Raw genomic sequence first — 12,091 nt, 5'->3', positions numbered from 1 at the left:
CCCTAGAGCAGCGGTTCTCAACTGGTGCTCTGTGTTGACTCTCCAAGGGCTCGAGCCCTTGGCGAGTCCGCTCGAGGAAAATAAAAAAAAAAGTTAATTTGAAAAAATATATATACTTTCAGATAATAAAAATGAATTTGTAACTTTGATGAATAAGTAAAAATAGGCCAACGGGGCTTCGCCAAAAATTATATGCCAAAAAGGGCTCTGCGAGTCAAAAAAGGTCGAGAACCGCTGCCTTAGAGAAAATGATGATGGTGCTCCTTCGAATTACGAATGATTCTCACTTGTTGAATTATTTGGGAAATTCATTTATAGGCGGAGGTAGACTTGGAAGTCTGGGGGGCACGATGATGACGATGTCAATTCATCTATACATATATCAGTTGACTTCACCTATGATGCTGGGGGCAATGCCCTCCCCCCCCCCGTATCTCCGCCCATGTTTCTGTAGTTGAAACACAGCCAGTGGCGTCGGAGCCGTGGGTGCTCGAGCACCCACAGTCCTTTGTATGACGGGGCGGAGCACCCACAGAATTATAGATTCAGAAATAAAAATCTCCTATGTAGATTTCTGATTTTTTTCCCAAGTATCAAATACAATTTTAAAAAAAAACTGAAAGGGAAAACTTCTTGTATGTTTTCTTCTTTTAGCAAGGAAAAAAGCAAAATAAACACGTGTTTAGGACATCAAGAGAAAAGGGGCACGGCAAAAAATAAAAAATGTGGAATTTTTCTTTCCTTTCTGTTTACTGTCGCTGTAGTTCTAGTGGGGACAAAGAAATTGCTATCAGTGGACATATACATCTATTTAAACACTCAGCTGCCTGCAGCACACACTATTTTAGCATTGAGTTGAGGATGTTTTGGAACAGCTAGTAAAGGGGCATTCCGTTTTTTTTTAACTGAATAGCCGAACCACGACCCACTATAGATATTCATTGTTTAGTAGGCAATAGCGCCGCCCCCCCCCCACTTGTCTGGAACGGGTGGGTAATTCGCTTGCCTCCCTAGTACACGGGGCGCTAATCGCTTTCTATTATATTTTCTTTATTTCTTCTTGAGCAGCCCTCCATGATTGTGTACACTCCTCTGGTAATGCGCCTGAAAATTTTATTTTCATTGCCCATGAAAAGGACATTTTTTAATTTTCATGTACCAGGCCTTTTTTTAACATGTTAACTAGGGGGGATTTTGCCCCACTAGCCTTTCTATTTGCCCCACCAGTGAAGATAAAAAATGACCACTGGTGGGGCAAAGCCCTTTTCTTGTTTTCCTGAAGCAGCTTCAGCTTCAAACGAATATGAAGGGAGTCAAAGAAAAAACTTGCACAAAAAGATTCCATCATTTGTGAGATCGATGTTTTATGACTGCTTTTTTTTTTTTTTTTTCAAAAAGGAAAAGGAAAGTTCAACTGAAAAGATAAGTTTTTCAGGGACCGACTTCTCTGGAATATAGGTCTTTTGCTCTCATAAAAAGACAAAGAACAGATGGGGGATGGCGATGGCCAAGGATATGACCATTTATTGATTTTTTTTTTTTTTGACGCTCATTAAAGAGAAACGATTTAGTTATATAAGTGTGTTATATACGAGTGTTCCCTGGGAGTAGAAAGGATCTAAAGTTACCGGGTTGTCATCAGATGCCGGGGTTAAAACATTCTATTTTAGAGCAATATAGATAGATAAACATCAATGTGGTAGCACAAGACCAGTCAAATTCGGACATTGGGTGGTCTCCAAATCTGAAGAGAGGGGGGAATGAAGAAAATAAAATAAATACAGTGGGGAGAGAGAGAGAGAGAACCCCGTTTATACGACTTTCGAGAGACCGAATCACGGCATAGTTTTTATTTAGCCGCAACTCTCCCAAATTCTCAGAAATTAATTTTTATTTAACTTTCGGATTATGCTTAAAAGTAATCTGAATATGAAGAAAACAAAGAAAGGTCATTAGATTGCGATTTTTTGATAAATTTAATCCAATATGACTTTGCCTATATTTAATCTCTCTCTTCAGGATTCTTACGATTATTTTACAAATGAGAAAAAAAGAAAATTAAAAACAAATTTGTAAGATTTTCTGCGAACAATTCTGTTTATATCTACAGATTTATTTTTATTATATTTTTTTGCAACCGTCTCCAAAAGTAACTCGGCATATTTAATTTCTTCACAAGTTTCACTTTTTCATAGATCCAGATTTTTTTGTCGAAATTTTAATTTCACGTTCAAGAGAAGGAAGGGGGGGGGGGATTTTTTTTCAGAAATTAAGAACAGCTGATTCCATGTAGCCAGCTAGTATACAAGATACCACAACCACACGAAATTCTACTTGAAATTAAAAAACGAACTGATATATTGAACGTTTCTCACCAGCAGACCAGTTGCAAATGCTCCAGGAATAACGCTGGGAAACAAAGCACTAACACAATGGAAAAAACTCGGAATTAACATGTAGTATGCGAAGAAGAAGTATGGTCTGTACATCTAATATAGTTGCATTTCGAAAAATATTTTGTTTATGGCTCGCCGTGTCTCCAGAGTTCTCAAAAACTTACAATAAACAAACCATTTTAGAGCCCACTTTAAAGGGGTCATCAGATTGCTGAATTTTGATGTATCCGTTTGCAATCATACTAAAAATTATGGCTTTTTCCGGCGATAATATTCGTAAAAAATAGTAATTCCAGTGACGTCTTTCGTTGCTTACAAAAAAATTGAAATCGTATTGACAAAAATGAAGTTTTTACGGAGTTTCGGGGTTCAAGTCGAAATGAAAACACCGTGTAATTGATGTTGTGCGTCTAATGAATTAAATATTTTAACATTAAAATGTATAGGAATGAACTGTGACCGAAGCCAAACATGTATAAATGAATAGGTAAAAGTCGCATGAATGAGAGTCGTATAAACGAGTGTTCCACTGTACTGTGGTTTTATGAGTGTTTCTGTGTATACCGAAGCCGCTCAAAGACTCTTAATGCAGCTTTGGTGTATACTGAACCCCACTATATGTGAATATACAATACTTGAAGAGTGATTCCGCTACTATTGAATCTCCAATGTTTGTAAAAGTTAGAGGGGTGGGGAAGGAGAGAATGGCATGGGTCTGTCTTTGGGGGAATGTGTTGGTGACAGTATCTCTTTGTGATGAAGCTAGCCAATGGTCACTCGCAAGCGGGCCATACAAACCATAAAAAAATACCAATCGAGACATGGGGATATGTCAACGCCTTTTTAGAAGGATCTGTGTTACGTAAGATGAAATTTGAAATGATTATAACCGGGAATTTCATGTTGAGAATTTATTATTTGCAAATGCGGAATTACTTTTCGTTCAAATTTTTTTTTAAATACCGAAGCTGTTCCAAATTGAGTATTTGTTTTACATCTCTTTTTGTGTGCATTTTGTATTGCTATCTTATTATCATTGAAAAAGGATAGAAATCAACATCTACATTTTGACATCGGGAAAAAAGGTAAAATATTTTCTTGTTTTCATTTTCCATTCTAAAGTTTAAGTGTTTGATGTGTTTCTTTAGTGCCAGCTCAAGCTAAAACAGTGTTGACAACTTAGTAATTTTAAGTAATTAAATTAATTTGAGTAATTAAATTAATTTTTCTTAGTAATTCGCTGGTTTAGAGTACCCGTTACCGTATTATCAACAGTTTGAGAATTTTTACACTCCCATTTTCTTGATTTTTTTCATTCGTTGAAAAAAAGTAGTTTCACAACTCTGCAACATGATCACAAGTCACTGCTGGTACTGCAGTTTGTTATAACTTATTTAACACACCAATTCTAGGCGATTATGTAAACATATAAGCCTCTCTTGATAATATAAGATGAAATTTTTCGGTAGCAAGTAGAACACACAACATTATTTCGGCCTTTTTGAAATAAAACACATAATTTCATTTTCATTAATTTCACAGAACTCTAGAATTTCTGACTCTAGAATAATGCCATCATCCGAACGATATCAAAAAAAGCGATCTGCAGATTTTGTAGACTGTGCTTCCAAATGCCGAAAAATTTCATCTTTTTTCGAAAATAAATCTACGTCGTCAGATCAAAATCTACAGAACCAATCAACCAACACGGTTGCTTCAATTGTATCGACCCCTGTTACTTCTAGTTGTCTTCAAATTGTATCGCAGGAGCTGCAAAAATCAGATGGAGATTAGTGATGCCGAGGAATGAAACTAGATCTGAAATGGCTACTAAGAAACAATACATGTTTGACCGAATTGAAAAAAACGGGAAATGAACGAAATCGTATTTACGTTGTGTATAACATACGCCACGAATACGAGTATATAGCCAAAAACACTCGAAATGGTATGGTACCCATAGCTGAAGGAATTCGAGTGGATTCTAAAGCAAAATTGAAACTGGTAGTTGAACATCTTAAGGCAGAGATCCACAAGAAAGTCACAGAACATCATGAACTGGAGAAAGAATGGAAGAAAGGTTCCCCAAAACATCCATCTTATTTACAGTTATTTTCATTAAAATAAATTTTTAAGGGAAAATGCGGTGTATTTGTCCCGTGTGCAGCATGTATTATCCCGCGTACGCAGAAAACACTGATAATTTGTTGAATGAAAATGCCCTGCTGTAAATAAGATACAGCAATGCTTAAACCTTTAAGCAACACAGCAAAAATCGCCAAACCCCTATAACTGCTATATCTTTTGTGATGTTGTTTTTCTGTCGCTTTTTTTAGCGGGTGAATATTAAGGGATTCGAATATATATAATATAGGGAAAAGTGTTCAGTTGAGAAATCAACTTCACAAAAAAAAATAAATAAAAATAATAATTGTATAATTCACAAAAATAATTTAGCTTGCCAATGTTTACATATGAGGACTATAAGGAGGTGAGATATCTTGCTGCATTTTAGACATATTTGGCATCCATAATTTTTTATGAGCATTTTTTAAGTCGCCTTTGGGCGCTTCGCCTGTTGTGGCCTTTGTTTCTTTAACAAAAAACTGCACCATACGGTGAAAATAATTTTTTTTTTATGTACGGGTAACAGAGGCGAATTTAACGGTGGGCGTACCGGCCGCCCCGACTTCTAAAGGGGCTCAGGCAAACCCGAATTTCACACTTTTCTCTAATTTAAGGGGCCTAATATTTTACGCCAGGGGCGTCGACCGACTTTAATCCGCCACTGATGGGTGTGCGTGTATTATATTACTTTTTTGAATAATGTTAATTTGAATAATTCCTGAATACGTCCACTTACACACACGATAAAAAATATATATATATATATATATATATAATATTGGTTGGTTTTATTCAACCACTTCATTTCAGCGGAGTATGCGGGTGTTGAAATCAGTGCCGGATTTGGGCAGGTACGAAAGGTGCAGCCGCATCAGGTCTCTAAATTTTACGGACCGCAAAACGGAGTAAAAATACTTTACAACGGAATAAAAAATAATAATTTTAGTAAATTACATTTTGACTTCTTAATAGAGCAATAGCTTAAAATTCTTTACAGACAGGTAACCCACAGGCCTTAGCGTTTTGATCCCCCCCTCCCCAAGCCAAAAATGTGAGCAGGTTTTATGCCCTGGGCGCTTGATCGGAAAGAGCGATAAATTCTCCTTTCATCGACGTATTTAGAACTATATTAAGGGGGAGAAGCATGCTTGCCCGGCCGTACTATTTAAATGTGGCTTTGGGAAGTGATCGTTTAGCCATGAAAGCTCTTTCGTTTTGGTGGCCTGCGTATAAATATTATAGACGTGGCTTCATGGCTATGATTATTTTGACCATTTTTGTCGCACCACGGTCATTTTCTGCAAACGAGGGCTAATTAGACCGGGAGCTACAATTTATTGCCGATTGCGAACATCAGGCTTTTTTTATACTCATCGAGAGGTTGGTGCGCTAATCCTTCGATAGGGGGACTCCCTGCGGTAACGATGTTTTCTGCGGTCATGTCGCCGTTTCTGTTGTACCCCTGTGCCAGGAAAATTTTCTGACAAGGACGAATCGGGTATCGAACCGTGACCTTCGAAGTACGTGTCACTCACGTAGGTCACGATTGAACTCGCGCCACCTCTAAAAATCCTTTGGTACTTTAGACCAGTGGTTCTCAACCTGGGGCCATATGGCCCCCTTGAGGTCCTGAGATATTCTGGGGGGGGGGGGCACAGGAGAAAATCAGAAGAAAGGTGATCCACGACAAGTGGTGAAGGGAGTCATAGATCATAGAAAGCTGTGAAGAGAATAGCTTTTTTAAAAGGGAAACATGGTTGAGAAAAATATTACTACTTTCAGAATCCATCAGATTCGTCCATAGAACCAGGGGCATCTTAGCCCTTGGGTCTATAATGGAGAGAGGGGACTGCACTATATGGGATCTGGTACTGTGATTTTCATATGTAAGCTGTTATTTCCAGCTAAGTATGGAGGGCCGCCAAAGTAATGTGTTGGGAAGGTCGTCGATTTATCGTGCAGGTTCGTTGGATCGTCCCGTATTTTACACAGACCGTTTTTTACCATATAATTTGACTCCTGGGAGGGATGACAATCCACCATTTGAATCCGTACCTAGCCAGGATTCCAGCTATTGATCTGATTTATTCATAATTTCATTCATAATAAAAAAATAAAAGTACCGCAATCTTGGATGAGGGTAGAGGGGCCCTGGCCCATACAGGAGGGGGGGGGGGTGCACAAGAAAAAATGTGATCCATAGGGGGGGGGGCATGAGCTGAAAATGTTAAGAAACACCGCTTTAGACGAGTATCTTATCGACCTGGGCGACTCTTGGTGGCTGTGCTTTATGGTGAACAACCGGGGCAATTTTTCCTTGCCCCCCCCCCCTCCCCCCTGTAGTGAATTTACAGGGCGAAGGAGAAAAACAATAAGAATCTTCCACGCTGGAGCCATGTCAGCTCATAAGGGGCCGTTCAAGTGTTACGTAAGCAAATTATTAGCCATTTTTGACCCCCCCCCCTGTCTGCAAAATTTCGTCATCAGCTCTGCCCCTCTGAATCTTAACGCATATTGGTGGGATCAGAGACGTACACGGAAGGGGAACATAGGGGGCTCGTGCCCCCTCCCCCGATCAAAAATTTATTTTTTAATGCAAAAAAATTATTATTTTTTAATTTGAAATTTCGGAAGAAAATACCTTTATATGTTATTATAATCAATTTCTGTTAATTTCAATGTTATTTGAAGGCTATGAAATTTATCTTTAATAAATTCGTTGCGACCCACCCTGTAAGCCATATAATGATGAATCGCATAAAGGCCCTTTGTCCGCGGACCAAATATGACCCTCGGGGTTATCTGATGCGGCCTGCCCTCCTCAAACCTAATTTTATAAAAATGAACTACGCGGAACATTTACAGATCGCTTAAGTGTCCCGTGGTACGATTCCAGAACATTTAAGCGGCCCGTGGCACATTTTCAGATCATTTAAATGGCCCGGGACACAGTTCCAGAACACTTAAGCGATCCGTGACATTTTTAGAGATACCTTGGGTGACATGCGACGTAGTTTTAGAGCACTTAAGTGGCCCCCAGTGCGGTTCTACATCACTCAAGTTACCCGCGGCACATTCTCAGATTATTTATGTGATCCACGGCTTATAATTACAAATCACTTGGTGATACGCGGCAGAGTTCCAGAGCACTTAAGCGGCCCGGACACATTTCCAGATCGCTTGAATTCTCGAAAATTTTAGAGATCACTAAAGAGTCTGTGTAGGGCACTTATCAATAGGGGGGGGGGGGGAGGATGTTACTTCAAGTGCCCACAAACTATCGAAAGGGTTTTCTCGTTTTTGGCGCACCGAGTAAGATGCCATTGAAAATAGTTCATATTTTCATTAAGGGTGGTTGATGACGTAAGCATATTTCAAACCCCCCCCCTCGCCCCCTTGTCATCAAAAGTCAGCAAATCGGAACCCCCCCCCCCCCATTGATGCTGACATAATACTTGAACGGTCCCTAATAGAGCAGTTAAAGTGCCCGGACCCACTCATACAAATTTTCTTGTTGGGCGATGGGTACTATTATACAAATTTATTGTCAAATAGCTTTTCATTAAAATTCTATAGTAATGCACAGTTTGATAGTCGTTTTCGTGTGCTAGTGTAAACCTGCCGCGCCGGATCACTCGAGAACACTGAAGACATGACCTTCCCCACAAGGGCGTGCCTGACAGGGTTGTAGCCCTTGGGCCCGGGACGATTCTAATCATTTTTTTTCTTTTTTTCCCCGATATAAATTAACTGTAGAAGGGCCCGTGAAAAGGCTGCCGGAGGGAGGCGCGCAAATGATCCCAGTCTAAGGGCCCTACTCCAGGGTGTGGGGCCATAATTGAAAAGCTATTTGAAAACCATTATTAAATTATCATTAAGACCTTTTAGGGCATTAAACCGTTAGCTTGACATTCACTAGATAACACATTTGCGCAGCCATATGTCTCAAAAACGTTTGAACAATTTACTTCTATTGCATATACATAAGGAGAAAACAGCCTCAATTCCTTTGGAAAAAGTGATTAACGAATTTATTGGTCGGAATGCCGAAAGAGTGAAAACATTTGGTAGAAATTAATGAACTTATCTCTTTTGTATGTATATATTTGTATACTACACATTTTTTATAGAACTGATTATCTTTTATTCAAGTTCAATTAGTTACGTTAAACGGGCTTTATTATTCAAGGCAAAATTTCGAATCGCGTAGCCAGACAGTTGCATTGCACGCCAAGTCCGTTCTTCAAATCTTGAGTGTACAATACTGTTAAATTAGCAGAAAATAGGTTGAATAATAACAAAATTTGAGGATTAAAATCATGCTAATCGCAGCTTTACATTTCCATACTCAGTAATATTATCAGAGTTGTTTTTTTATATGTGACATTGCAATTTCTCTTACAGTACTATTGTGCAGTAAAACGGCTATTTAACAATACTTTAAAATATTCTACGAACCATGAAAAAAAAACGTTATTATGGAGCAGCATAGGCGTACGCATAATTTTCTCGGGGGGGGGGGGGGGTTCAGATTTTTTTCCTTCTGAGGGTGGGGTTTACTGTTTTTCTTGTAAAATAACACTATAATCTTGGCTCAGGAGGGGGGGGGGGGGTTAGAACCCCAAAACTCCTTCCTTGCGTACGCCAATGTGGAGCACAGATGTGAAGTGCTGCAAGACAGCTTGGGAACAAGGTTATACTGAAAGTGTGTTAATTCTGTCAGTGTGTCACTTCTTTAGAGCGTCATCAAAAAGTTTCTCTGACGGAGGATTGGGCAGCACCGCACTAAAGATATTTCTAGTTTGATATTGGGGGGGGGGGGGGGAGTGAAGCAAAATATTTTTAAGCACTTTGGATCTCACTAACGTAACAAGTTCGTGTAATTCGCCCCAAAGCAGAATGTTTTGCGCTGTTCTGCAACAAGCCATCGGCTCAGGGCCGCAACTAGATAATTTGTTACCTGGGGCAAACCGGAATTTTGGCGCCCCTTGCCATGTCGAAGAAGTAGTTAAAGAGGGAATTCGGCTCCCCTTCTTGTCTAGCTCCCGGGGCACCAGACCCGCCTGGTTCCCCCTAGTTGCGGCTCTGCATCGGCTGACAGGAAATGTTCTGCGGTAAAAACAATCTTGGAAGAGAAAGGGGGGAACTCCCTCCCCCCCGGTTGCGGCAGTGTGAGCACCCACGGATCAAAAATACTTCCGACGCCCCTGAACACAGCTACCATAAAATTCCGATCCAAAAAAGTGCAGATTTATCACTTATGCTTTAAGGGCAGGGTCCCCCTGAGGATGGTCAATTCAATCTGAAAAAATAAATTGCTATGGTGGTTTGCAATGCATTTGTGGGGTAGAAAAATAAAAATGGAGCCTCTCGTCTCCTGCACGGCCTGGGGGGGAGAAGACAAACTGATGACCTCTTGGGAAGGACATAGTAGTTCGATGCATGAGCAAGATATGTACAGGGTAAGTCAAAATGAATGCCGGGATTTCAAAGCTTTACTACGCAATACGTATTCAAAAGATACATGTAGAGGTATTATCAAGTTTCCAATGTAGTCCTAACAAATGTTCAATATTCGCTCCTTTCGTTACACAACATATACAGTAAGTCTATAATGCAATTCTTGTCAAACCTTGTGTAGCATGTCTGTCGATGCTGGCGATAGTAGCTGTGATACGGACTTTCAAATCAGTTATGGTCGTTGGACCAGGAGGCACATACACGCACTCCAAATAGTCATTCAATTGCCAGTTTCCCACTCTGATTTCATCATCAGCAATAAAGCACAATACTACCACTATATGCAGTGCACCATAATGAGAAATTCAGCGCAAAACGCAATGCACCACCATCGACAATACAGCAAAATAAGTAATGCACCACCATCGACAATACAGCAAAATAAGTAATGCACCACCATCGACAATACAGAAAAATAAGTAATGCACTGCCATCGGCAATACAACGAAATAAGTAATGCACTGCCATCATAAATACAGCATAATATTCGATGCACTGCAATACATACGTTATACCCAACGATAGGAAATACACAATAAGGAATGCACCACTATATGCGGTGAATCTCGCAAAGCACCATCATCGGCAATAAAGCACAATATTACCACTATATGCAGTGCACCACAATGAGAAATACAGCACAAAACGCAATACAGCACGCGATGCAAAACACACAATTAGCAAATGCACCATAATAAACAATGCATTAGAATAAGCAATACAGCACGCAATGCTCTGCAATATGCAGTGCACCAAAAATAGTAGTGCACCGCAATACAGCATATAACGTAATTCCCCGCAATAAGCGAAGCACCATAATATACGCAAAAACAAAAAGTACTGCATTACAATAAGCAATACATCATGTGATGCGCTGCAATGCACTACAATGAGAAATACGGCATATAAAACAAGCAATACACCACCACTATCGGCGATTCAGTACAATGAGCAATGCACCAACCATCGTAGGCAATACTGCACAATAAGTAGTGCACCCTATCTATTCAGGGCACCGCAAAAAGCAATGCACCACTATATTCAGGGCACCACATTAAGCAATACAGCACTTAATGCACCACCATCGGCAATACAGCACAATAATTAGTGCACCACAATAAGCATTGCACCATTGTATTCAGTGCACCACATTAAGCAATACACCACCATCGCGATAAGCAAAACAACGCAATGCGTAATGTACCACCATCGGCAAAACAAAAAAATAAGAAATACACCTCCACCATAGACAATACGCAATGAACCCCAATACACCATAAGCACTGAATTAGAATAAGCAATATGGCACGTGATGCACTGAAATACATAATGCATAACAACGAGCAATTGACTAATACTTACACCACACCAAAATAGTCATTCAATATCCAGTTTCCCACTCTGATTTCGATAAGTAATACTCGATACACCGCAACACATACGTTATACCCAACGATAGTCGATACACAATAAGTAACGCACCACTATATGCAGTGCATCACAATAAGGAATGCACCATTACACGCTGTGAATTTCAACACACAAAGCACCATTATCGGCAATAAAGCACAATACTACTATATGCAGTGCCCCACAATGAGAAATACAGCACAAAACGCAATACAACATCACAAAATAAGCAATGCAGCACCGAAATACAGCACAATACGCGATGTATCGTAATAAGCAAAGCACCATAATACGCAATGAGCCATAATATACCATAAGCACTGCATAAGCAATACAGCACTCATTGCACTACAGCACGTAAGGCATCACAATCAGTGATGTGTGTAATCAGTAATGTAGTGCACCACAATAAGCAATGCAACATACTACCCGATGCGCTACAATTCGCAATACGACACATTATGCGATGCATCGCAATAAGCGAAGCACTATAGTACGGAATGCACCACAATAGGCAATAACGCTACATTATAGCAAGAAATACAGAACGCGATGCAATGCACCGCACAATCAGCAATGCAACATTATTTGCAGTGCACCACAATAAGCAAATGCAGCAATTCAATGCGCAATGAAAA

Source organism: Pholcus phalangioides, unplaced genomic scaffold (genome assembly GCF_987345545.1).
Source record: "Pholcus phalangioides strain wild (caught in Gottingen) unplaced genomic scaffold, Ppha-v1.0 ptg000027l_1, whole genome shotgun sequence".
Classification (NCBI taxonomy): domain Eukaryota; kingdom Metazoa; phylum Arthropoda; class Arachnida; order Araneae; family Pholcidae; genus Pholcus; species Pholcus phalangioides.
The sequence above is the reverse complement of the archived record's forward strand: the minus strand, read 5'-3'. Positions refer to the sequence as shown.